This window comes from Salmo salar, chromosome 09, assembly GCF_965601325.2.
Source record: "Salmo salar chromosome 09, fSalSal1, whole genome shotgun sequence".
Taxonomy (NCBI): domain Eukaryota; kingdom Metazoa; phylum Chordata; class Actinopteri; order Salmoniformes; family Salmonidae; genus Salmo; species Salmo salar.
This window is the reverse complement of record NC_138299.1, coordinates 49,949,070-49,976,608: the sequence shown is the minus strand read 5'-3', so window position 1 is coordinate 49,976,608 and position 27,539 is coordinate 49,949,070. Positions and strand designations below refer to the sequence as shown.

General features: G+C 42.9%; 2 long non-coding RNA genes and 1 gene segment (V, D, J or C); 2 read left to right on the top strand and 1 right to left on the bottom strand.

Moving 5' to 3' along the window:
• Positions 1-27,539, bottom strand: part of LOC123744629 (T-cell receptor beta-2 chain C region-like) — a 605,275-nt gene that overhangs the window by 553,700 nt on the left and 24,036 nt on the right.
• LOC145858019 (uncharacterized) lies at positions 3,328-4,710 on the top strand. The gene is made up of 4 exons (XR_014378768.1): positions 3,328-4,085; positions 4,173-4,349; positions 4,440-4,501; positions 4,584-4,710. It is a non-coding gene; the product is annotated as an uncharacterized LOC145858019 (long non-coding RNA).
• LOC123744631 (uncharacterized) lies at positions 19,205-20,804 on the top strand. Its single transcript, XR_006771021.2, has 3 exons — positions 19,205-19,279; positions 19,438-20,131; positions 20,241-20,804. It is a non-coding gene; the product is annotated as an uncharacterized LOC123744631 (long non-coding RNA).

Genomic DNA, 27,539 nt, shown 5'->3' with positions numbered 1-27,539 from the left:
GAGTAGTTGTCGAGGGTGCAACAAGCACGTCCGGTGAACAGGTCAGGGTTCCATAGCCGCAGGCAGAACAGTTGAAACTGGAGCAGCAGCACGGCCAGGTGGACTGGGGACAGCAAGGAGTCATCATACCAGGTAGTCCTGAGGCATGGTCCTAGGGCTCAGGTCCTCCGAGAGAAAGACAGAAAGAGAGAAAGAGAGAATTAGAGAGAGCATATTTAAATTCACACAGGACACTGGATAAGACAAGAGAAATACTCCAGATGTAACAGACTGACCCTAGCCCCCCGACACATAAACTACTGCAGCATAAATACTGGAGGCTGAGACAGGAGGGATCAGAAGACACTGTGGCCCCATCCGATGATACCCCCGGACAGGGCCAAACAGGCAGGATATAACCCCACCCACTTTGCCAAAGCACAGCCCCCACACCACTAGAGGGATGTCTCCAACCACCAACTTACCGTCCTAAGACAAGGCCGAGTATAGCCCACAACGATCTCCGCCATGGCACAACCCAAGGGGGGGTGCCAACCCAGACAGGAAGACCACGTCAGTGACTCAACCCACTCAAGTGACGCACCCCTCCCATGGACGGCATGGAAGAACACCAGTAAGCCAGTGACTCAGCCCCTGTAAAAGGGTTAGAGGCAGAGAATCCCAGTGGAAAGAGGGGAACCGGCAAGGCAGAGACAGCAAGGGCGGTTCGTTGCTCCAGCCTTTCCGTTCACCTTCACACTCCTGGGCCAGACTATACTTAATCATAGGACCTACTGAAGAGATAAGTCTTCAGTAAAGACTTAAAAGTTGAGACTGAGTCTGCGTCTCTCACATTGGTAGGCAGAGCATTCCATAAAAATGGAGCTCTATAGGAGAAAGCCCTACCTCCAGCCGTTTGCTTAGAAATTCTAGGGACAATTAGGAGGCCTGCGTCTTGTGACCGTAGCGTACGTGTAGGTATGTACGGCAGGACCAAATCGGAAAGATAGGTAGGAGCAAGCCCATGTAATGCTTTGTAGGTTAGCAGTAAAACCTTGAAATCAGCCCTTGCCTTAACAGGAAGCCAGTGTAGGGAGGCTAGCACTGGAGTAATATGATCAAATTTTTTGGTTCTAGTCAGGATTCTAGCAGCCGTATTTAGCACTAACTGAAGTTTGTTTAGTGCTTTATCCGGGTAGCCGGAAAGTAGAGCATTGCAGTAGTCCAGCCTAGAAGTAACAAAAGCATGGATACATTTTTCTGCGTCATTTTTGGACAGAAAGTTTCTGATTTTTGCAATGTTACGTAGATGGAAAAAAGCTGTCCTTGAAACAGTCTTGATATGTTCTTCAAAAGAGAGATCAGGGTCCAGAGTAACGCCGAGGTCCTTCACAGTTTTATTTGAGACGACTGTACAACCATCCAGATTAATTGTCAGATTCAACAGAAGATCTCTTTGTTTCTTGGGACCTAGAACAAGCATCTCTGTTTTGTCCGAGTTTAAAAGTAGAAAGTTTGCAGCCATCCACTTCTTTATGTCTGAAACACAGGCTTCTAGCGAGGGCAATTTTGGGGCTTCACCATGTTTCATTGAAATGTACAGCTGTGTGTCGTCCGCATAGCAGTGAAATGTAACATTATGTTTTCGAATGACATCCCCAAGAGGTAAAATATATAGTGAAAACAATAGTGGTCCTAAAACGGAACCTTGAGGAACACCGAAATTTACAATTGATTTGTCAGAGGACAAACCATTCACAGAGACAAACTGATATCTTTCCGACAGATAAGATCTAAACCAGGCCAGAACTTGTCCATGTAGACCAATTTGGGTTTCCAATCTCTCCAAAAGAATGTGGTGATCGATGGTATCAAAAGCGGCACTAAGATCTAGGAGCACGAGGACAGATGCAGAGCCTCGGTCTGACGTCATTAAAAGGTCATTTACCACCTTCACAAGTGCAGTCTCAGTGCTATGATGGGGTCTAAAACCAGACTGAAGCGTTTCGTATACATTGTTTGTCTTCAGGAAGGCAGTGAGTTGCTGTGCAACAGCTTTTTCTAACATTTTTGAGAGGAATGGAAGATTCGATATAGGCCGATAGTTTTTTATAATTTCTGGATCAAGATTCGGCTTTTTCAAGAGAGGCTTTATTACTGCCACTTTTAGTGAGCTTGGTACACATCCGGTGGATAGAGAGCCGTTTATTATGTTCAACATAGGAGGGCCAAGCACAGGAAGCAGCTCTTTCAGTAGTTTAGTTGGAATAGGGTCCAGTATGCAGCTTGAGGGTTTGGAGGCCATGATTATTTTCATCATTGTGTCAAGAGATATAGTACTAAAACACTTTAGTATCTCCCTTGATCCCAGGTCCTGGCAGAGTTGTGTAGACTCAGGACAATGGAGCTTTGGAGGAATACCCAGATTTAAAGAGGAGTCTGTAATTTGCTTTCTAATGATCATGATCTTTTCCTCAAAGAAGTTCATAAATGTATTACTGCTGAAGTGAAAGCCATCCTCCATTTGCGAAGGCTGCTTTTTAGTTAGCTTTGCGACAGTATCAAAAAGAAATTTCGGATTGTTCTTATTTTCCTCAATTAAGTTGGAAAAATACGATGATCGAGCAGCAGTGAGGGCTCTTCGATACTGCACGGTATTGTCTTTCCAAGCTAGTCGGAAGACTTCCAGTTTGGTGTGGCGCCATTTCCGTTCCAATTTTCTGGAAGCTTGCTTCAGAGCTCGTGTATTTTCTGTATACCAGGGAGCTAGTTTCTTATGACAGATGTTTTTAGTTTTTAGGGGTGCAACTGCATCTAGGGTATTGCGCAAGGTTAAATTGAGTTCCTCGGTTAGGTGGTTAGCTGATTTTTGTCCTCTGACGTCCTTGGGTAGGCAGAGGCAGTCTGGAAGGGCATCAAGGAATCTTTGGGTTGTCTGAGAATTTATAGCACGACTTTTAATGCTCCTTGGTTGGGGTCTGAGCAGATTATTTGTTGCGATTGCAAACGTAATAAAATGGTGGTCCGATAGTCCAGGATTATGAGGAAAAACATTAAGATCCACAACATTTATTCCATGGGACAAAACTAGGTCCAGAGTATGACTGTGGCAGTGAGTAGGTCCAGAGACATGTTGGACAAAACCCACTGAGTCGATGATGGCTCCGAAAGCCTTTTGGAGTGGGTCTGTGGACTTTTCCATGTGAATGTTAAAGTCACCAAAAATTAGAATATTATCTGCTATGACTACAAGATCCGATAGGAATTCAGGGAACTCCGTGAGGAACACTGCATATGGCCCAGGAGGCCTGTAAACAGTAGCTATAAAAAGTGAGTGAGTAGGCTGCATAGATTTCATGACTAGGGGCCTGTTGCACAAAAGTAGAATTAAGACATCCGGGATAAATGACTCAGCTGAGCTCAATGAAGCCAAAACATGTGCGTCCAGGCTTAATTGGTTGCACAAAGACCAAGCCAGGATGAGCAGACACGGATTCATTAAGCCAGGTGAAACCAATCCTGGATAGGTGCGCGCTCACGGCTCACTCAAATAGACCCCGCCACAGATCACAGATTAACTGATTTACCATGGCAACTAGAGCCGCGTACTTTTCCCCGTCGGAAGCACAAATCCTCATGGAGGCATACGAGGAGGTAAAATATATAATTAAGAAGAAAGGCAACACCGCCACAGTGATAAAGCAAAGAGAAAAAGCGTGGCAAAGTATTGCAGACCGCCTGAATGCGTAAGTAGTGCACAATTACACAGTCACCGCTCCGCTGAAACATCACAATTACAATTCAAATATTTAATTCACATCTCCAAAAATGCAGTTGTACTGTAATTATGAAACGGTTAAATTTTTAATTGAAATGCACTGCAGATATGAGTGAAATTGTGTAAAGTAACTCCATCACACTGTATAAAGCTATGATAGATTTTTTGATATTTTTACTGAAAACAAGACAAAAATACCAAGTAATTTTTTGCAGTGTGACTCCATTAAATGTGTGTGTGTGTGTGTGTGTGTGTAGATTAAACATGAACGGGCCAAAACGGACATGGCAGCAGGTCAAAATCAAATACAAGAACATTCTGCAGAATGGTATGGTCCCTGACTAATATTTAACAAAGCACAAGCATATATTGTACCCAGAAGGTGCCTGCTCACACATTGTCTGTACTGTTTTAGCAGTGAAAAAGAATACCCACAGACAAGGCACGGGTGGTGGGTCACCAAAGGCTGACCTTACCCCAGCAGAGGACATGGCCTTGGAGCTAAATAAAGGCAGGCCCGTCTTAGAGGGGATCCCTGGGGGGAAAGAGACGAGCATAGGTTCCTCCCAAGATGCCACCCGCTTCATTCAAGGTATGTCCTTCCATCTCTACATGGGATACAACCACATTCATATTGAATCAATTTGGACTGTCTGACTTTGGTTTACCTATTGCCTTGCAGTGTCTGGCAGCACTGTGTTCCTGTTAGAGCCACCAGCACAAGCACCAGACGATGCTGATCCAGTGAGTACTCCATCAAAGGCATACTGTAGGCCTGGCATGTCTTGTCTACTAGCTTCAATATGAATCCGATTAAATGTGATAGGGTGAAGGCCCCAGTGCAGCAGCAACAGCACATGATGGAGACGATGATGAGGAGGAGACCATCTCTCTGGATTCCAGAAGGCATGAGGTATCATGTTAAGAGTGTGAAAGTACTATTTACTCTACAATGGTGAGGAGTCCTCATCAAAATCAAAAAATCTAATTTCTTTTACATCTTTCTAAGGTTTTTTTTATTTTCCCAGCAATCAGTACAACCAAGTCATCGTTATAAGGCATCGCCCTCTTTTGCCCACCCCCCCAGCACCAGGTGTGGCCACTAGCCTATATGAAGGCCCAAAATTGTGTGTTCCTTTCTGCTCTGACAATGGCATGCCCATTCGTGCGAGATGTGGTGGATGAAGAAGCACTTGTGCTGAGGAGAGCCTTCAGGCGAGAAAGGGTCTTCAGGGACCGGTTGGACCCACTGGCCTTCCCTGATGACCATCTATATGAAAGATACAGGTTTTCTGCAGATGGCATCAGGTATCTATGCAGACTACTGGGTCCCAGGATTAAGCACCGCACTGCACGGAGCCATGCACTGAGTGTGGAGCAAATGGTTTGTGTGGCCTTGCGCTTTTTTTCTAGTGGAGCCTTCCTGTACTCAGTGGGGGATGCAGAACAGCTGAACAAGGCCACAATTTGCCGCACAATAAGGAGTGTGTGTCTGGCTATCAAAGCATTAGCAGATGTCTTCATCTCCTTCCCTGGCCACAGAAGACTCTGTGACATCAAAGAGGAGTTCTATAGGATTGCAGGTAAGAGGATCTACAAATTACAGGACAACTGTTAACACATAGTAGGATACTCATTACTTTGTGTGACAGGTTTCCCCAATGTCATTGGTGCAGTGGACTGCACACACATAAGGATAAAAGCCCCCTCAAGTGCCCATGAGGCCGATTTTGTGAATAGGAAATCCTTTCACAGCATTAATGTTCAGGTGAACATAACTTTTTGATATTGTCCATTGACGAACACTCTGCATTGCCAGTGATGTGCATTGATTGGTGTAATATTCCTCATCTTATGATTTCAGATGGTCTGCAATGCTGACTGTGTGATCAGCAATGTTGTGGCAAAATGGCCTGGCTCAGTCCATGACTCCAGAATCTTTCGGGCCTCTGAAATCTATCAGTGCCTATCACAAGGTAAGCCACACAACCCCTATTTATAACCATCATGGCTGTGTCAAGAATATCACTGTGTTTATGAGGTAGTAATGATGAGATTTTGTGTTGACAGGTGAATTCTCTGGTGTGCTGCTGGGAGACAGGGGGTATGGCTGCCAGCCTTTTCTCCTGACACCTTTCACAGACCCCCAGGAAGCACAGCAGGCCTACAACCATGCCCATGCCAGGACCAGGGCCAGAGTTGAAATGACCTTTGGCCTCCTGAAGGCACGCTTTCACTGCCTTCACAAATTAAGGGTCAGCCCTGTTAGGGCATGTGATATTACTGTGGCTTGTGCTGTCCTCCACAATGTGGCCTGCCTGAGGAAGGAGAGGGCCCCCAGAGTGCCACCAGCCATGGACTGGGACAATCCGGCAATCTTCCCTGATGACGACAGTGGTCGGCTGCTGAGGGACCAATATGTGTTGAATTATTTTAGTTAGTATGTGTGCTTTCAATTTTGGTTAAATATGTCCTGCGGTGGCAGAGGAATTGGGTTTTTTTTGGGTTCGTTTTTTTACGAATTTGGCCTCTTATGATGTTTGTGCGGTATACTGTGTGTAATACAAGGCTGCAGGGAGGCTACTGCATCCATTCATTTGTCTGTTCAGTTGATGTGTATGGATTTGTCCTGCATTTATTTTAGTGTGCAGACATGCAGGGTGTGTTATATACAGACCTTTGAATGTGTATGTATCATTTTGTATAATATGCTTGGATTCTGTGCTTTCCATCTTGTAGTCACTGTGACTTCAGTTTCGAAAGGAGCTGATGGTTTACCTGCTTTGTTTTGTCCTTATTCAATAAAGGAACATAATGTTACACATTGTGTTTTTATATTCATATGGAATGTGTATTTGTTTATATGACAGAGTACTAGGGCCACACTGAAGAAAAAGGATAAAGTCATAAATTTATGAGGCTGGTTCTTTCTGCAGAAAAGCTACATATTGTTTTTACAGTTTTGATACTTATGACAATGTGATACTTAATATTCTGGCACATCAGCATGTCTTTGTTTATGAAACCATACTGAAGTACAATTTCACGAAATGCCCCACATCTGTCATTTTAACAACTGTCCTCCTTTAAAACAACCGGTTACAATATTATTACTTGTGTTTTTTTCCCCTCTGTGGCCCTAATATTCTATCATTTTATATATAGCCTTATAGTCTATGGGAAACTGTAAATTATCTAATGATAGCAACATAATCTAAAAATTATTTTTTATCCAAAATCATTGAAATTAATGATCACAAACGTTTAAATAATGACAGTGGGTCTAGTTATGTGATAACAATGTATAGTGAGCAGTGAAATAACTATTGGTTTCCATTTGTGGTGACTGCTGACTGACATTAGGGATGAGATTAAATAGATCCTGGAATTTAGCCTGGTCTGGAGCAGGCTAGCTCCACAGAATAAATCTCCATGGTAATTTATACCATAACATATCCTCCTGCCACCTAACCATCTTTAGTGCAACCGGATTACGGATCAATTGAGCCAGGATCACCAAGATATCCTGGCTTAATCCCTTATCCTAGTTTTGTGCAACAGGCCCCAGAAGCTCAAAAGACGAAAACGTCATTGTTTATTTTTTTTGTAAATTGAAATTTGCTATCGTAAATGTTAGCAACACCTCCGCCTTTGCCGGATGCACGGGGGGTATGGTCACTAGTGTAACCAGGGGGTGAGGCCTCATTTAACACAGTAAATTCATCAGGCTTAAGCCATGTTTCAGTCAGGCCAATCACATCAAGATTATGATCAGTGATTAGTTCATTGACTATAACTGCCTTAGAAGTGAGTGATCTAACATTAAGTAACCCAATTTTGAGATGTGAGGTATCACAATCTCTTTCAATAATGGCAGGAATGGTGGAGGTCTTTATACTAGTGAGATTGCTAAAGCGAACACCGCCATTTTTAATTTTGCCCAACCTAGATCGAGGCACAGACACGGTCTCAATGGGGAAAGCTGAGCTGACTATGCTGACTGTGCTAGTGGCAGACTCCACTAAGCTGGCAGGCTGGCTAACAGCCTGCTGCCTGGCCTGCACCCTATTTCATTGTGGAGCTAGAGGAGTTAGGTCTTGCTATAGATTTTCATGCAGATTTATGTCAAAACTGTAATTTTGCTTCTCAGGAACATTCGCTGTATTCTTGGGAAGCAAAGAAACTCCAGTGTAGATTTGGACTTGTGTTTTAAGTTATTGTACTACTGAAAGGTACACTTCATCTCCCAGTGTCTGGTGAAAAGCAGACTGAACCAGATTCTCCTCTAAGATTTTGCGAGTGCTTAGCTCCATACTGCATTTTTATCCTAAAAAACTCACCAGTCCTTAATTATTACAAGCATTCCCATAACATGATGCAGCCACCACTATGCTTGAAAATATGGATAGTTGTACTCAGTAATGTGTTTTATTGGATTTGCACCAAACATGACACGGTTGTCGCTATCGTGCTCTAATGTGACTAGAATGACGTTGTATGCACCATCCAACTTTCCGGGACATAGACATGTATAATATCGGCAGAAAACGTAAATTCTTGTTAATCTAACTGCAGTGTCCTATTAACAGTAGCAATTACAGTGAAAAAATACCATACTATTGTTTGAGGAGAGTCCACAACAACAAAACACTTTTATCACGGCAACTGGTTTGATACATTCACCTCTGAAGGTAAATAATGTACTTACATTCAGTAATCTTGCTCTGATTGGTCATCCTGAGGGTCTCAGAGATAAAATGTAGCATAGTTTTGTTTGATAAAAAACAGTATTATGTTCTACAGTTTGACGCCACTGCTCTCTCTGGCTCCACGCCCACCCCGTCCAGCCATCTTGATGTGTGAATGTTAGTTATAAACTAATGATCCATCATGTATGACATTTCTGGGAGTGTGTAAACTTTAATTTGTTAATACCATATAAGTTTTCTATGTTCTCTATAGTTATGTACTTGAAAATGTATCAATTGAGCAAATTGGCACATTTGGGCAACCTCCTGGCAGACACAAAATATTGTGCAGCAAAGTTTCACTGGATCAGTCTGAAACTTTGCACACACACAACTGCCATCTGTTGGCCAGAATCTAATTTACACCTAGACTCCTATCTGAAAGTATGGCCTTTCTCTTGCATTTCAAAGATGATGAATGTTTGGGGGGAGAAAACGAAGTTTTTTTTTTTTAGAATGATCTTTTACCAGTTGAATCACAGATTCACAAACTTTAAAGTGTTTCCTTTCAAATGGGATCAAGAATATGCATATCTTTGCTTCAGGTCCTGAGCTGCAGGCAGTTAGATTCAGGTATGTCATTTTAGGCGAAATTGAAAAAATGGGTCTGATACTTCATTTATTGCACAGAACAAAACGTATAATATCTCCAAAGCCTGTGTTAACTTGTGACCTTTTATCCCAAAATCCCATTATTTTCCCCCTTCATTTCTCCCATAGCAATGGTCAACGAACCTGAGGTAGAAAATGCTGACTCATTTCCGTGTTTTAGGACTACAAGCTGGCCAGCTCTATAGGATAGAATATAATATGTAAAGAGCTGATGGTCTCATCATGGACTGTAGGGGGACCTCTAACTTTAATAATGTGAATGTCTCTACAGTCTGAACCACTAATTAGCATGATGAATTCAGATCATCAGTCCCTCCCACTTCACTGACATGTTGAATATGGTGGAACCTGCCGTGGTCTACTGATTGTCATCTATTCATCTATGTGACACTCCTCTTGTTTTATATACATTGATACCAGACTCTTTCCAGCACTCTCACATATAACGTGATCAAACATGTTCACATTTCTCTTCACTGTTACTGTCTCACTGCTCTGTGCTGCAGGTACAGTTTCATAATGTTTCATTTATTTAACCAGGAAAGTTAAGAACAAAATACTTATTTAAAATGAAAGAATCTCTAGTTGTAAATTTTGATGTTTCCAAGCATATGTTCACTTCACCTGAGTCTTGATGTATTCAGGTCTAACTGTACCTAACTCTATTGATTTCATTCTCACTGTATCCTTACAGGTCTTGTTGAGGGGAGTGAAGTCACTCAGATACCCACCATACTTTGGGGACTGAAAGAAAGTGATGCTCCGATGAACTGCAGTCACACTAAGGGATCTAGCTACAACCAGATGTACTGGTACAGACAGCTTCCAGGAGAGGGAATGAAGCAGGTAGTTTACACAAGTACTTATAACAAACCAGACTATTGAGACTTCAGTGAAGACAAATATTCAATTGTTAAGGCTGTAGCTGAGAGTGGATCTTTCACAGTGAAGAAGTCGGAGACAGGAGACAGCGGCATGTACTTCTGTGCTGTGAGTGAACACAGTGATACAGACAACAAGTACAGCTGCACAAAAACCCCAGTATTTCAACAGGATGTAATATAATATGTAAAGAGATGGTCTCATCACATACTGTAGGGGGACCTCTAACTCTAGTTCTACTAATGTCTGATGGTTTCATTGTCATGATCATGTAATCAGTCATGTTCACAGTGAGGTCCTATGAGCAAGCTTTACAGTACAGGCTTCCTGACACTCCCTCTAACACTGTCACTATCCACCACCCTGAAGGATACATGATACTACTACAGCCAATCTCCTTTCACCTCAGAGCTTCATCCAGGAGACACTCATATCACATCCTCATCATAATCGTCTTCCTCAGCATATTCATCATCTTCATCATCATCATCTTCGTCAGCATCTTCATCATCTTCATCATCATGTTCAGAGTTCTGATTCACCTGGCAGCTCTACCACTCTGGGTGACAGGTATTAAATCACTTACGATGAGAAGCCTAACGATTCTACGAATGTCATCAAACTGAATAAAATATCCTTTCTCTCGCTCCTTCTTTCTCACCTTCTCTGTCTTTCTTTCTCTCTCTTTCTCACCTTATCTCCTCTCTCTCTATCTTTCACCTTCTCTCCCTCTCCTCTCTCCTCTCTCCTCTCTCCTCTCTCTCCTCTCTCTCCTCTCTCTCTCTGTCCACAGGGCAGTTGTTTAGTAGCATGGTTCATCAGAGGCCTGTGGCACTAACAGAAGGACCTGGAGGAAACGTTCCACTCACCTGCAGCCATACTATCCCTAACTACTACATGATACTATGGTACAAACAGTCAGCAGGAGACACTGCTATGAAACTCATTGGTTATGCATATACCAAGTCAATAACCATGGAGAAATCTTTTGAAAAGCACTTCAATGTGAGTGGAGACGGTGAGAAAGAGGCTTATCTTCATCTAGTGAGCCTGAGAGGACCTGAACACAGTGCAGTTTATTACTGTGTAGCCAGCCAACACAGTGATGTAGAGTTCCTCCTGTTCTCTACTAAAACCCTGTCTGATGGTAATATTAGACCACGGCTCAGAACACCTGCATCTGAGGTTTGACTTTGACTCAGTGCCAATGAATAAACACAGATGGATGATGGCATAAGCAAGGTGATATCTGTCCTAGTACAGTATACCAGTATTTACAGTTTAGTATCATCACTCATTAACATACATTATGCAATGTTACAATGTGATATTCCATTACTCCCCCTGGATAGATGTAATTCACATGACTACTCTCCCTATCTCCCCTCTTTTTCTCTCTCCCTCTCTCCCTCTCTCTCTCTCTCCCTCTCTCGCTCTCTCCTTTACTGTTCTGTCCTGAAGTCAGTGCAGTGTATTACTGTTCTGACCTGAAGTCAGTGCAGTGTATTATTACAGCATATTTCTAGTGTGCAGACTTCACAATCTATAACACTGATGAAATCTAAAGAATAAAAAATACAAACCCTTTAAAAAATGTAGGTACAGGTATGTTCCACACAGGGGCGGAAATCCCGGGGGGACGGGGGGGACACGACCCCCCCATCCTGGGAAAAATATGATTTGTCCCCCCCAATATATCACTGAAACATAACTATGTAATTTAAATAATATTAATAATACGCAATGAAAGCAATTGTGCTGATTATAGACACTTAATAGCGCGTTTTTAAGTTTCAAAAGATTGCGACCCCCCCACCCTTTGCCTCACAATGGTTTGATCCACTGCCAGTTCCTTAGTTGGCAAGGTAACAGAGGGGTCGTGTCTACTGTCTGAAAGGCACTCAATGAATGTAACTAACGTGAGGTTAATCTAGTCAATTGCGCACACACACTAGCTGAATATGCAGAGCTAGTGCGCAAATATTAACTATTAAGCTAGCTAGTACCTATTCCATTTATGTGGCGTCGTCAAAGATGGAATCTTTGCTATCGTCAATTTATTCCAAGGTCAGCATGCAGATGATGTAAGTTAGTGCTTCAAAGTCCCTGTGATAAGGTTAGCAATAAACTGAAGTCCAAACTGAACAGAACTACACTCTCTTCTACCATTGTCTTAAATATATTTAATGGTCTCGTTGCAAAAGCTAAATTGTCGCAAGCGAACTTTTATTTATTTATTTTATTTGACCTTTATTTAACCCGGGTAGCAAAGATTATAGCAAACACCACTGAAACTGAATTGGTGCTCGCTAGCTTTGCAAATTCAGCTATTGTTGGAAGCCAGCCAATATGAAACAAACTATTAAAATTACAAAAGGTTGCAGCATATGTTGTGTAAATGGTGAACTCATACAGCTGTCAACTCTTGTCATTTTAATCCATTTCACATTTGCTAGCTACCTTTTAGATCGAAGCCCAAATAGAATGATAGAAGATGATTAGAAGCCCATCTCCTACTGTAAATAACCTACACACTGTGTGTGTGTGTGTGTAGCCAGCCAGCCAGCCAGGTAGAAAAATGGCAGAAAAATAAAAGACGGACATCAGAGTATTTTTCAATACACCAAAACGCATAGTAAGAACCCTAGTAGCCTAATATCTCAAAGACTAGTTGATAAAATGTTCATAAGAAAGAAATGAAATTCTAATGGAAATGTTTCACAATGATGTCATTAGGCAGAGCAGGCAACAGATGGCAAACAGACAGCAGAGTTGGGGACAGATATGCAGGGACAGATTGGCAGAGACAGGGAGTCTCAGGTAAGTTTGTTGAGTCTTTGTTTGGCAACATTATGAAAGGTTCTCCATGTTTTTGACTTGTAAAATAGGAACATAATTGGAAAATGCCATGGATACCCCCACTCTCAACTTAAACTGGTGACTGAACTAAGATTTGTTAAAGGCAATGGTATTGCTGTTGTGATTAGTTGTGTAGTTTTGGGTACCGGTAGTTAGGAGTACGGCAAACACCTTATTTCTTTGGTTCCTCAATATACATTTACCATATTACAATGTAGGCTATGTGTTACAGCACTACTTTTGGTGTCCCCCTCAGGAATTGCTCTTGAGAAAATGTCATGTAATTGTCCGCTCCAAAGTTGATATCAGATTTTCAGACACCTTTAAGTTGAACAGGAGACCTGTAGGTGAACAATGGATCTGCTTGAATATCAACACAAGTTCTGACGTCAAAGTGATGTCATTTCCTTCCCCTCCGGCAGCTCAGTTCAGCTCCCCTTCTCTATTGACTTATTCTCCTCTCCCCCCTATGGGCTCTGGTCTAAAGTAGTGCACTAGAAAGGGAATAGGCTGCAATTTGGGATGCTGACATACATTTGACACTCCCACTAGATGACATGACATCTCTGACTATCTGAAAACCCTTTCTCCTTTTCCATGTGACTCTTCTCTCCAGAACCATCAATATGATCAAGCTTCTCATACATGTAGCAACTCTACCACTATGGGTGACAGGTACTAAATCCCTCATGAAAGATAGATTAACTACTGAAATATATTGCTGTCAATATGCTGAGTAATACTGTATATTTCATATTGTCTGTTGTCATCCACAGGGCTGTCACAAACAGACAAAGTTCACCAGACTCCTACTGCAATACTAAAAAGACCTGAAGATAAAGTTCAACTCACCTGCAGCCACACTGATTCAAATTACAACATGATACTGTGGTACCAACAGTCAGCCCAAAACACTGAAACTCATTGGGTATGTGAGTAACACCATTCCAACGGTGGAAGATTCCTTTAAAGGGCGTTTTAATGTCAGTGGAGATGGTGCAGCTAATAAAATGGCGTATCTACATTGTCCCAAACTGACAGAAGCTGAAGACAGTTCAGTGTATTTCTGTGCTGCTAGTAAAGCACAGTGTTTCAGTATACCCACTCTCCTCTACAAAAACCCTCTCTGATCCTCCCATATAATACTGACTACAGCTCTATACACCTGCACCTGTCTTCAACCACTTCAACAACACTTTGCTATGAACCATTTGATATCAAACAGATGTTAATGATACTGTTATAATTGTCTAGTTTAGATGGTTTAGGTGCACTTCCTCAGTTCTCCACCAGGAGGGAGTGTTTCTCAACACACATTTATAAGATGCTGTATAGTGGCATTCAATGGGCCCTGGTCAAAAGTAGTGCCCTATATTGGGAATAGGGTGTCATTTGGGATTCAGATGCTTTCTAAATGTGTGTGGGACAGTATGGGTGCCTGGACCAGGGCCGGTGGTATGGGAGGGCCCTAGGGGGTCTGAGATAGGAATGAGGTACAGGAGGGCCCTTGGGATTCGGGGCCTGGTGACCCTCTGTCTCCCTATGTGTAGACCATGTATCTGATGCTGTCTGGACAGTGAAACAGCTCCCCTCTGTCTCAGTATGTGTAGACCATGTATCTGATGCTATCTGAACAAAGAACGTATGGCTTGTCAAAAAAGAGTATGGAGAGTCATACTTTTTCTGTCCAGACATCATCAGATACAAGGGATACATACTGTATTGAGCGACTGAGCATGGGTGAATGAGTGTGTGTATATATGTCTATGTGTGTATGTGAAGAGTGTTAGTATCAGTGTGTGTGGCTGAGTGGTAGAGACCTGAGGATGGCTGATTGGTAGAGACCTGAGGATGGCTGATTGGTAAAGACCTGAGGATGGCTGATTTGTAGACACCTGAGGACGGCTGAGTGGTAGAGAAATGAGAAATGAGGATGGCTGAGTGGTGGAGAAATGAGGATGGCTAAGTGGTGGAGAAATGAGGATGGCTGAGTGGTGGAGACATGAGGACGGCTGAGTGGTGGGGACCTGGGGATGGCTGAGTGGTGGGGACCTGGGGATGGCTGAGTGGTAGAGACTTGAGGATGGCTGGGAGGTGGGACAAAGGAGGTATCAGAGGCATGTTGAGTGGGACTAGGGGCTCCACATTAAACTAAAACAATGATAACTATCCTAAACAACAATATACAAGACATATTGACATTTGAGAGAGACATAATGCGAGGCATAAAGCAATCACAGGTGTTGATTGGGAGAGCTAGCTAAGACAACAACGGGTAAGACAACAACAGCTAATCAGCTAAGACAACAACAACAGGTAAAATGGCGATGAATAGGCAGAGAGGGTCAGTTAACTACACACAGGGCCTGAGTTCGGGGCTGCGCCGACAGATAAACAAAAAATAAACAAAACGGAGTACCGTGACTAACAAACAGTCCAGCAGGCATCAGCTATGTAGCCAAGTGATCATAGGGTCCAGTGAACAGCAATAGATGAAACAGGGAAGCCGCTGGGTAGTCGTTACTACCTAGCAAGCGGGAGACACAGCGTTTAAAGTTAGCAGGTCGGGGCTAGTAGAAGCGCCTGCTCCGACTTCCGGCAAAGGCCGGTTAGGGGCACAGCGGATGGAGTTACGTCGGCAGACCAGTCGTGGTGGAACGGAGGGGCTTCGTTTCGACAAAGGGTCCAGGCCAGTTGGTGAAAGAGGTATTGTGGTTGTAGTAATTTTGTTTGCTAGCCGGGAGATGCACCTGGCTCACGGCTAACTGGTGCTAGGTTCGGGACAAGGGCGATAGCCACTATAGCCACCCGGTAGCAGCTAGTTAGCAGCGATGATCCGATGCAAAGGTCCAGAGCTTACGGCAGGAATCCGGTGATGTAGTGGCTTCTAGTCGTGTTAGTGAAGAGTCCGGGAGGCATCAGCTGTGGAGACGAGTGATCATAGGGTCCACTGAGAGGACCGGGAGGTTGGCCACTCTTTATCACTTTATCACAGTACTACGTCATACCAGACGAATGTCTGACTGCTTGAATGCCAATAACTCAGATACACATTAAAACATGAAATGACCCATGGCATTGATAAGACCTCACTCAGAGATCCACAACAATAATATAACATTCAAAATGGGTGAATATTTCCTTTAACCATCAATCAACTAACTCCAGATAGCAGTGCATCAGATCTCCCTCTCTGCTCTACTAAACCCTGCTTCCTGTCCCACATAGACTCCTCCTGCAGGGTTCATCTCAGGTCTCTGATGGTTTAGATGTTCTCATAAGGAGGCTGCATCCCTCTATAAGATCACTGAGATGAGTTGATGAGAAGCCACCTCTAATTAATGTGAAGTGATTTGTCTGTCTCATTCTTTCTGTCTCCTTAACAGGGAGTCAACATGATCAGAATTCTTATCTCCATCACCATGGGTTACACAGCCTGGGCTGCAGGTATTCAGATCATTGATTTCATCAACTACTAATATCCTCATTTGATTGTTTTTTATGTTTCAGGTCAATATGTTTCTTTATATGTTGTTTCACCTCTTTCTGTCTCTCTCTCTCTCCTTCTTTCTCTCTGTCTCTCTCTCCAGGTTCTTATCTCAGTAGCCAGGTTTACCAGAGTCCTGCATCCCTGTACAAGAACCAGGGAGAGTTGGCTAAGATGGAGTGTTCACATAGTATATCAGGCTATAATCAAATCCTCTGGTACAAGCAATTCAACTACAGAGAATTAGTGTTTTTAGGATACATGACCGGTACATCTGGATTTCCTGAGGCTGGATTTGATATAGAAGGAGATGCTAATACAGGTGGTACCAGCACCTTAACCATCAATCAACTAACTCCAAATAGCAGTGCTGTGTATTACTGTGCTGCTAGTTTACACAGTGCATCAGATCTCCCTCTCTGCTCTACAAAAACCTCCTCCCTGGTGTACTGTAGACTAATCACACCTGTATTAACATCACACTGTATCTGACTCTGATTCAATGGCAAAACACTCACCAGCTGGTCTAACAGAAAGGGGAGGTTCCCTCTGATATACAGGAGACCATGATACAGTATGGTATGATATCATGTCTTTCCTGTAGGTGGAGATACAGCTCAACAAATCCATGTGGACTCACCAGACACAGTACCACAGTAAACTATGGTGTGTAGTAAGGAGTCTGAGAGTTGAAGATCTATGTCCTTTTGAATGTTCATCTTGACTCAGTGTTGAATGTAAATTAACGTAAATCTCTTGATAATTCTTGAACACAGATTAGATACCGTCTAAAATAATCTATAATTCCATATCTTTCCAGAATGACTACAGAAGTTATAACAAACAGGTCTCTCTCTCCTCTTCTGTAACAGGTGAACTGCTCTGATTCCAGCATTCTTCAGTCTCCATCTTCAGTATTTCAGAGTTCTGGAGAAACTGCTGTCCTGTCCTGTTCACACACTCTCCCCAGCTACAACACCATACTGTGGTATCAGCAGGTGGAACACACTCTCCCCAGCTACAACACCATACTGTGGTATCAGCAGGTGGAACACACTCTCCCCAGCTACAACACCATACTGTGGTATCAGCAGGTGGAACACACTCTCCCCAGCTACAACACCATACTGTGGTACCAGCAGGTGGAACACACTCTCCCCAGCTACAACACCATACTGTGGTGTCAGCAGGTGGAACACACTCTCCCCAGCTACAACACCATTCTGTGGTATCAGCAGGTGGAACACACTCTCCCCAGCTACAACACCATACTGTGGTATCAGCAGGTGGAACACACTCTCCCCAGCTACAACACCATACTGTGGTATCAGCAGGTGGAACACACTCTCCCCAGCTACAACACCATACTGTGGTGTCAGCAGGTGGAACACACTCTCCCCAGCTACAACACCATTCTGTGGTATCAGCAGGTGGAACACACTCTCCCCAGCTACAACACCATACTGTGGTATCAGCAGGTGGAACACACTCTCCTCAGCTACAACACCATACTGTGGTATCAGCAGGTGGAACACACTCTCCCCAGCTACAACACCATACTGTGGTGTCAGCAGGTGGAACACACTCTCCCCAGCTACAAGACCATACTGTGGTATCAGCAGGTGGAACACACTCTCCCCAGCTACAACACCATTCTTCTATAAAGTGTCTGTACTGTAGGATGGTTTGGGGCTTCTATAAATGTCTGTATTGCAGGATGGCTTGGGGCTTCTATAAATGTTTGTATTGTAGGATGGTTTGGGGCTTCAATAAATGCCTGTATTGTAGGATGGTATGGGGCTTCTATAAATGCCTGTATTGCAGGATGGTTTGGGGCTTCTATAAATGTCTGTATTGCAGGATGGTTTGGGGCTTCTATAAATGCCTGTATTGTAGGATGGTATGGGGCTTCTATAAATGCCTGTATTGTAGGATGGTATGGGGCTTCTATAAATGCCTGTATTGTCGGATGGTTTGGGGCTTCTATAAATGCCTGTATTGTAGGATGGTATGGGGCTTCTATAAATGCCTGTATTGTAGGATGGTTTGGGGCTTCTATAAATGCCTGTATTGTAGGATGGTTTGGGGCTTCTATAAATGTCTGTATTGCAGGATGGTTTGGGGCTTCTATAAATGTCTGTATTGTAGGATGGTTTGGGGCTTCTATAAATGCCTGTATTGTAGGATGGTTTGGGGCTTCTATAAATGCCTGTATTGTAGGATGGTTTGGGGCTTCTATAAATGCCGGTATTGTAGGATGGTATGGGGCTTCTATAAATGCCTGTATTGTCGGATGGTTTGGGGCTTCTATAAATGCCTGTATTGTAGGATGGTATGGGGCTTCTATAAATGCCTGTATTGTAGGATGGTTTGGGGCTTCTATAAATGCCTGTATTGTAGGATGGTTTGGGGCTTCTATAAATGTCTGTATTGCAGGATGGTTTGGGGCTTCTATAAATGTCTGTATTGTAGGATGGTTTGGGGCTTCTATAAATGCCTGTATTGTAGGATGGTTTGGGGCTTCTATAAATGCCTGTATTGTAGGATGGTTTGGGGCTTCTATAAATGCCGGTATTGTAGGATGGTATGGGGCTTCTATAAATGCCTGTATTGTAGGATGGTATGGGGCTTCTATAAATCCCTGTATTGTAGGATGGTTTGGGGCTTCTATAAATGTCTGTATTGTAGGATGGTTTGGGGCTTCTATAAAAATAAGTGCACTATATAAGGAATAGGGTGCCATTAAACAAAAATCACTTGGGAGGATCATTACTCTAAGACGCATGTTTGGATTGTGATGTCATATCCTGTTTTACATATTCTTCCCATGTGAGTTTAAAATGACTCAGTTCCTCTGATGTTGTTCTTGTTAACTGGGAGTCAGAATGATCCAGTTCCTCATACCTTTTTCCGTCTTACTTTTTTGCCTTATGGGTAATAGGCCTAATACACATTTTTGAAATCATCAATTATTTTGATGTCCAGTATGGGCATTTCTGTGTATATGTCCAGCCATTGGGGTATAGGCCTATGTGGATATATATTTTCATCCATCAATTGAGGTAAAATTTCTTCTCTCCACCTCTCTCCAGGTCTCTCTCTCAGCCTTGAGGTTTATCAGACTCCCTCTGAAGTCTTACTGAAACGTGGAGAGAACGTTCAGATCTTCTGCCACCATGAGAGAACTAACTACAGACTGATGCAGTGGTTCCAGCAGTCACCGGGAGAAAAGCAACTAAAACTTATAGCCTATTTATATTTTAAGTCTCAAACCACGTACATTGAAGAACATCTAAACGTGAGCGGGGATTTGAGTCAGAACGACCCGAAGAATGTTTCTCTGAACATGTTCAACCTTAAAGGTCCAGATCACAGTGCAGTTTATTTCTGTGCTGCAAGTGATGGCCACAGTGTTGTAGATTCCCGTCTCTGCACTACAAATACCCTGTGTGACACAATCTGTGTCACTGTAGTGTACTATTTAACAGAACACCTCCCTCACACCTGTGTTGAGGTCTGGATTTGAGCAGATATATTGTAACCACAGCTAGAATGAGTAGAACGGGCCTCCTCATTCAAGTCAATGATGCCATAATGGGTGGACTGCCAGACATCCTTTCTAGACATTATATTTCTGTGACAACGTTCTGTCATTCCATCGCTGATGAGGTCTCTTCCTGTCCCTCTTTGTCCCCTCCAGTCAGTTCAGATGAGATGTCAGTTAGTTGTTGATGTTCAGCTCAAGACTCAACATGATCAGAATAATCTTACTCTGTTGGCTCTCAGGTAATAACAGTAATCTGACTTAGATATGGTCTTGTTGAGATGAACAGTACGTGAATTATGAATCTTCGTCTCTTACCTATAAAAATGTCTTCTCTCCATCTTTCCTCAGGTCTCTCGCTCAGTGTTGAGGTTCACCAGACTCCCTCTGCAGTCTTCAGCAGACCTGGAGAGAATATTCAGCTCTTCTGCCACCATCAGAAAACAGAGTGATGCTGTGATACCAGAAATCACAAGGAGAAAAAGCACTGAAACTCATTGGATATTTGAATGTTAATTCTCCAACCATTGAGAGTTCATATGAAGAGCATTTCAATATGAGTGGGGATTTGGGTGGAGCCGGCCCAAAGAATGCCTCTCTGAACATGTTCAACTTGAGACAACCACAATACAGTGCAGTGTATTTCTGTGCTGCTAGTAAGGCACAGTGTTGCAGATTCCCCTGTCTACACTACAAAAACCTTCTCTCATTCACTGTCTCACTAGATTATAATGAAGCAACACCTGCACTGAGGTCTGGATTTGATTCAGTGCCAATATAATATAACAGTACAGCTGTAAGATGCCATGCTGCACTCTGTCATTACATCACTGATGAGGTCACTTCCTGTTCCTCCTCTCCAGTCAGTTCAGATGAGATGAGATGTCAGTTGGTTGTCGACGATCACTAAGTCAACATGATCCCACCTCTTATCATTATCACTGTCCCACTATTCTGGATCACAGGTAATTTAAACTACAGATATTTAGTAGTTCCCTACATTACTTATTAAACATGAAAGTGTAACAATTTGCATAAATGTATACAAATAATTACAAATGATATGTTTTATTCAAACTTGAGAAATGGTGGTACAATCCTTTGTTATGTACTGTAAAATAAAAGTACAGTAATGTTCTCTCTCTCCCCCCAGGTGTCTCTCTCAGTAAATCAGTGTACCAGTCTCCCTCTACATTGCTGGTAAAGCCTAATGCCTCTGTCACACTCAACTGCAGTCATAAAATCCCCAGCTATGACACTATCCTCTGGTACCAGCGTTCTGTGGAAGACACGGCTCTAAACCTCATAGCTTATGCATACTATAAAACCCCTACAGTTGAACCCTCATATAAAGGTTACTTTGATGTGAAAGGAGATGGAGAGAACGAAGCCTTCCTTCATATCCTCAAACTGAGACAAGCTGAAGACAGTGGGGAGTATTTCTGTGCTGCAAGTGAAAGCCACAGTGTTGTAGATTCCCTCTCTGCACTACAAAAACCCTGTGTGACACAATCTGTGTCACTGTAGTGTACTATTTAACAGAACACCTACCTCACACCTGTGTTGAGGTCTGGATTTGATCTGATATACTGTAACCACAACTAGAATGAGTAGAACGGGCCTCCTCATTCAAGTCAATGATGCCATAATGGGTGGACTGGCAGACATCCTTTCTAGACATTATATTTCTGTGACAACGTTCTGTCATTCCATCGCTGATGAGGTCACTTCCTGTCCCTCTTTGTCCCCTCCAGTCAGTTCAGATGAGATGTCAGTTAGTTGTTGATGTTCAGCTCAAGACTCAACATGATCAGAACAATCTTACTCTGTTGGCTCTCAGGTAATAACAGTAATCTGACTTAGATATGGTCTTGTTGAGATGAACAGTACGGGAATTATGTATCTTCGTCTCTTACCTATAAAAAAATGTCTTCTCTCCATCTTTCCTCAGGTCTCTCGCTCAGTGTTGAGGTTCACCAGACTCCCTCTGCAGTCTTCAGCAGACCTGGAGAGAATATTCAGCTCTTCTGCCACCATCAGAAAACAGACTATAGAGTGATGCTGTGGTACCAGAAATCACAAGGAGAAACAGCACTGAAACTCATTGGATATTTGAATTTTAATTCTCAAATCATTGAGAGTTCATATGAAAAGCATTTCAATATGAGTGGGGATTTGGGTGGAGACGGCCCAAAGAATGCCTCTCTGAACATGTTCAACTTGAGACAAACCCAAAACAGTGCAGTGTATTTCTGTGCTGCAAGTAAGGCACAGTGTTGCAGATTCCCCTGTCTACACTACAAAAACCTTCTCTCATTCACTGTCTCACTAGATTATACTGAAGCAACACCTCCCTCACACCTGCTTACATCAGCTGATATCTCAAAGTGCTCTACAGAAACCCAGCCTAAAACCCCAAACAGCATGCAATGCAGGTGTAGAAGCACGGTGGCTAGGAAAGACTCCCTAGAAAGGCTAGGACCTAGGAAGAAACCTAGAAAGGAACCAGCCTATGATGGGTGGCCAGTCCTCTTCCGTCTGTCCCGGGTGGAGATTATAACAGAACATGGCCAAGATGTTCAAATGTTCATAGATGACCAACAGGGTCAAATAATAATAATCACAGTGGTTGTCGAGGGTGCAACAGGTCAGCACCTCAGGAGTAAATGTCAGTTGGCTTTTCATAGCCGACCATTCAGAGTATCTCTACCACCCCTGCTGTCTCTAGAGAGTTGAAAACAGCAGGTCTGGGACAGATTGCACGTCCAGTGAACAGGTCAGGGTTCCAAAGCCGCAGGCAGAACAGTTGGAACTGGAGCAGCAGCACGGCCAGGGGGACTGGGGACAGCAAGGAGTCATCATGCTAGGTAGTCCTGAGGCATGGTCCTAGGGCTCAGGTCATCTGAGAGAGGGAGAATACTTAAATTCACACAGGACACCGGATAAGACAGGAGAAATACTCCAGATATAACAGACTGATCCTAGCCCCCCGACACATAAACTACTGCAGCATAAATACTGGAGGCTGAGACAGGAGGTGTTGGGAGACACTGTGGCCCCATCAGACGATAACACCGGACAGGGACTAACAGGCAGGATATAACCCCACCCACTTTGCCAAAGCACAGCCCCCACACCACTAGAGGGATAACTTCAATCACCAACTTACCATCCTGAAACAAGTTCGAGTATAGCCCACAAAGATCTCCGCCACGGCACAACCCAAGGGGGGTGACCACCCAGACAGGTAGATCACGTCAGTGACTCAACCCACTCAAGTGACGCACCCCTCCTAGGGACTCACCAAGAGCACTCTTACTCCAGCGTCCTACGGACAACCACATCCCTACTCCAAGAGCACTCGCTCTCCGGTGTCCCACGGACAACCACACCCTTACCTACCGAGCGTCATGCTCTTCGCATCACCAAGCTACCTCATCCACCCCCCTCCATTCCCTTTCAATAAAATCTTAAACTTACTATGTTGAAGGTGGGATCTGTACCGAGTGAACAAATAATCTGAACGTTTAAAACTTAAGTAGACCCCAACACAGTGCAGTGTGTTTATGTGCTGCTAGTTATGCACAGTGTTGCAGAACCTCCGTCTACACTACAAAAACCGTCTCAGTAGATTAAACAATAAAATGAAACATCTTCCTCACACCTGCCTGATGAGGTCTGAATTTGATTGTGCCAATTTAACAGGGTTTTGTTATTACACCAGTGACGGTGTCACTTCCTGTTCCTCCTCCTTTCCTGTCAGTTGAGATGGTTTGTTGGTTGATTCAGATTAGTTGGTTGTTGATGATCATCTCTGATGATGTCACTTCCTGTTCCTCCTCCTCTCCTGCCAGTTGAGATGGTTTGTTGGTTGTTTCAGATTAGTTGGTTGTTGATGATCATCTCTGATGTTGTCACTTCCTGTTCCTCCTCCTCTCCTGCCTGTTGAGATGGTTTGTTGGTTGATTCAGATTAGTTGGTTGTTGATGATCATCTCTGACAGTCAACATGTACAAACCTCTCATCATCTACACACTCTTTTGGCTCACAGGTAATAATCTAGGAAATGATCATTTGTTTTAGACTCATAATTTGGTATGATGTATGTTCATCATTTATGTATGCCTATGCTAGTGAATGTCTTCTCTCCATCTCTCCTCACTTCTCTGTCTCAGTGTTGAGGTTCACCAGACTCCCTCTGCAGTCTTCAGCAGACCTGGAGAGAATATTCAGCTCTTCTGCCACCATCAGAAAACAGACTATAGAATGATGCTGTGATACCAGAAATCACAAGGAGAAACAGCACTGAAACTCATTGGATATTTGAATTATAATTCTCAAACCATCGAGAGTTCATATGAAGAGCATTTCAATATGAGTGGGGATTTGGGTGGAGCCGGCCCAAAGAATGCCTCTCTGAACATGTTCAACTTGAGACAACCCCAACACAGTGCAGTGTATTTATGTGCTGCTAGTAAGGCACAGTGTTGCAGATTCCCCTGTCTACACTACAAAAACCTTCTCTCATTCACTGTCTCACTAGATTATACTGAAGCAACACCTCCCTCACACCTGCACTGAGGTCTGGATTTGATTCAGTGCCAATATAATATAACAGTACAACTGTCTGATGCCACGCCGCATTCTGTCATTACATCACTGATGAGGTCACTTCCTGTTCCTCCTCTCCAGTCAGTTCAGATGAGATGAGATGTCAGTTGGTTGTCAACGATCACTAAGTCAACATGATCCCACCTCTTATCATTATCACTGTCCCACTATTCTGGATCACAGGTAATTTAAACTACAGATATTTAGTAGTTCCCTACATTACTTATTAATAAACATGAAAGTGTAACTATTCGCATAAATGAGTAAAAATAATTACTAATTATATGTTTTATTCAAACTTGAGAAATGGTGGTACAATCCTTTGTTATGTACTGTAAAATAAAAGTACAATACTGTTCTCTCTCTCCCCCCAGGTGTCTCTCTCAGTAAATCAGTGTACCAGTCTCCCTCTACGTTGCTGGTAAAGCCTAATGCCTCTGTCACACTCAACTGCAGTCATAAAATCCCCAGCTATGACACTATCCTCTGGTACCAGCGTTCTGTGGAAGACACGGCTCTAAACCTCATAGCTTATGCATACTATAAAACCCCTACAGTTGAACCCTCATATAAAGGTTACTTTGATGTGAAAGGAGATGGAGAGAACGAAGCCTTCCTTCATATCCTCAAACTGAGACAAGCTGAAGACAGTGGGGAGTATTTCTGTGCTGCCAGTCTACACAGTGGTACAGAGACCTAGTCTACTCTACAAAAACCTCCATCTGACGCTACATCAAAACACCTGCGTTAAACCACATGAAGGAGCAGACTTCTGTTCAGATACTATCAACACCTGCGTTAAACCACATGAAGGAGCAGACTTCTGTTCAGATACTATCAACACCTGCATTAAACCACATGAACTAACAGACGTCTGTTCAGAGAGAGAGAGAGTGGAGGGAGAGGAGAAAGAGAGACAAACAGAGAAAGAAAGAGAGAGAGACAGACAGACAGAGAGAGAGAGAGAGTGAAGGTGGGAGAGGAGAAAGAGAGACAGAAAGAGAGATTATAGAGAGACAAACTGTCACGTCCTGACCAGCAGAGGGAGTAGTTGTTTAGTATTTGGTCAGGACGTGGCAGAAGTTGTGTGTTGTATGTAGTTTCTAGTTGTTCTGTTTCTGTGTTAGTCTTGTGACTCCCGATCAGGAACAGCTGGATATCGTTCTTCCTGATTGGGAGTCATATATTAGGTGTGTGTTTTTCTCTTGGGGTTGTGAGTTGTTGCATTTTGCACTGCTGTTGTAAGTATAACATGTGAAACTGGTGTTCTTTGTTTTCTTGTCTTCACATTTATTTATTTAATAAATAAATATATATATATATATATATATATATGTTTAACATGCAACCCGCTGCGCCTTGGTCCTCTCTACATAACGACAGCTGTTACAAAAAGAGAGTGAGAGCAGAGCATATGCATGGAGATAGAGACAGAGAGAATCTAGTTTCAAGGACCAAATTAAATTGAGAGGAAACGCAGGGACAGTATTGTGATTGAAGCGTTTCCAACTGGACACAAGAGGACGGTGCAGTGTATTTCTGCAGCAGATCCTATCTCAGCCCTACAAAAACCACATCTCAAATACAAAGTCACACCTCACACCACCACTGCAGTGTCCTAAACCACATAAACCTCCTCAATACTAAACTCCAAAAGAACTGCAACATTTAGGATTTATTTTCTTCAAAATAAAGAGGCCTTTCTTTTTTGCAAATTATGTTTTGTTTCATGTTATTGTCCCAGTACCTTCCAGCTGATCCTGCAGAGGGCAGTAATATTCCACTGTACTGTAGGGCGATAGGTCAGCTATAAACTCCTCCCACCTCAGAACAAAGGCATAGATCTAACTTTACAGGACAGACAGACAGACAGCATGATCAGAGTTCTCCTCAGAGCCACTGTCTCACTACTCTGGCTATCAGGTGAAGGTAAGGTTCAGTATATCAGGTGAAGGTAAGGTTCAGTATATCAGGTGAAGGTAAGGTTCAGTATACCAGGTGAAGGTAAGGTTCAGCAAATTAGATGAAGGTAAGGTTCAGTATATCAGGTGAAAGTAAGGTTCAGTATATCAATGTGAAGGTAAGGTTCAGTACATCAGGTGAAGGTAAGGTTCAGTACATCAGGTGAAGGTAAGGTTCAGTGTATCATGTGAAGGTAAGGTTCAGTATATCAGGTGAAGGTAAGGTTCAGTATATCAGATGAAGGTAAGGTTCAGTATATCAGGTGAAGGTAAGGTGCAGTATATCAGGTGAAGGTAAGGTTCAGTATATCAGGTGAAGGTAAGGTTCAGTATATCAGGTGATGGTAAGGTGCAGTATATCAGGTGAAGGTAAGGTTCAGTATATCAGGTGAAGGTAAGGTTCAGTATATCAAATGAAGGTAAGGTTCAGTATATCAGGTGAAGGTAAGGTTCAGTATATCAGGTGAAGGTAAGGTTCAGTACATCAGGTGTAGGTAAGGTTCAGTACATCAGGTGAAGGTAAGGTTCAGTATATCAGGTGAGGATAAGGTTCAGTATATCAGGTGAGGGTAAGGTTCAGTATATCAGGTGAAGGTAAGGTTCAGTATATCAGGTGAAGGTAAGGGTTCAGTATATCAGGTGAAGGTAAGGTTCAGTATATCAGGTGAAGGTAAGGTTCAGTATATCAGGTGAAGGTAAGGGTTCAGTATATCAGGTGAAGGTAAGGTTCAGTATATCAGGTGAAGGTAAGGTTCAGTATACCAGGTGAAGGTAAGGTTCAGTATACCAGGTGAAGGTAAGGTTCAGTATATCAGATGAATGTAAGGTTCAGTATATCAAATGAAGGTAAGGTTCAGTATATCAGGTGAAGGTAAGGTTCAGTACATCAGGTGTAGGTAAGGTTCAGTACATCAGGTGAAGGTAAGGTTCAGTATATCAGGTGAAGGTACATGATTACACTACCGGTCAAAAGTTCTAGAACACCTACTCATTCTAGGGTTTTTCTTTATTTTTACATCAAAACGATAAAATAACACAATGGAATCATGTAGTAACCAAAAAAGTGTTCTTCAAATAT